This window comes from Mus caroli, unplaced genomic scaffold, assembly GCF_978045245.1.
Source record: "Mus caroli unplaced genomic scaffold, Mus_caroli_1 scaffold_20, whole genome shotgun sequence".
In the NCBI taxonomy this organism is placed as follows: Eukaryota; Metazoa; Chordata; class Mammalia; order Rodentia; family Muridae; genus Mus; species Mus caroli.
Window position 1 is genome coordinate 27,101,708 of NW_028227275.1, and position 1,297 is coordinate 27,103,004.

Genomic DNA, 1,297 nt, shown 5'->3' on the forward strand with positions numbered 1-1,297 from the left:
TGGAATGGAGAGAGAGAGAGAGAGTGAGAGAGAGAGAGAGAGGACATCCTGCAGCATTGTGTTCTGCAGGTGTTTTTAGAAGTGCTCTGAATCTAGATTGTCACTCTCCTTCCTCTCCTTCCTGTAGGTCTTCTGTTCATTCTGTTTGGCAGGTGTCACAAAACTTATATCCCCCACCCCCACCCCACCCCTCCCCCACCCCCCCTTTGCATGGTCTTCCTGGAGGTTGTTGCTGCCATGAAGAAGCCTCAGGCTGTGCCCTACTACAACTATTCTAAAATTGAAAGGAAAGGAAGAACAATTTGAAATGAAAAGTTCCATGCAAAAGGAAAGGAAGATAAAAGAAGAGAAGAGGAGGGGGAAAGGAGGAGAAGGAGGGGGGGAGTTGGGGGTGTGGAGCATAAGCTCTAGGTAAAATCAACAGCTCTTGAGTATAAACTTGAGTCAGCAACTTCACTGAATGATAAAACTCATTCTTAGTACCTTCTAACTTGACAGGGTGAGTTATTATTTAAAGGCACTTACCAGGAAATGCAGATAGCCTGAATTCATCATCCAGACCTACACCAAAAAGTGAAAGCCAACTCCTAAAGGGTGTCTTCTGACCTCCACAGCTATTAACTATGCCACACACTATACGCACACACACAATAATCATAAAGCAAAAAAAAAATGCTTAGAGTATCCTAATCTGTGATTTCTCATAGTCTGTAATATGCTAACATATACTGTATCATCTAAGAGGGGGTGAGTATACATGTCGTACCCTGAAGTTCTTTCTGATGGAACCTTTGGAGGAATATCTATCGAGCGAGTTAACCTTGTTGACACTCTGAGGAGACTACTTTGCCTATTTTCACTGGTTAGTTTTTGTCAGCTTGACACAAACACAGCAACCTGGCAAGAGGGACTCTCGGCTGAGGAGTTGCTTCCATCGGATAGCCTGTGGGCATTTTATGGATTGCTGATTGGCTTGGGAGGGTGAGTGGTGCCACCCCTAGGCAAGTGGCTCTGAGTTGTATAACACAGTAAGCTAAGCAAGCCAAGGAGAGCAAAGGAGGTGAGCAGTGGTTTTTCCTGGCTTCTGCTCCAGGTTTTTGCACTGACTTTCCTCAGTGATGGATGGTGATCTGGGAGTTGTTATAGATAAGATGAAATAAACTCTTTCCTCCCTAAATTGCTTTGGATAAATGTTTTATCACAACGACAGAAGGCAAACTAAGGCAGTAAGTATTTCTATAGGTTATTTTATCCTAACAATACATTTTGAAGACTTATCCTCCCTTCAAGTGCAATC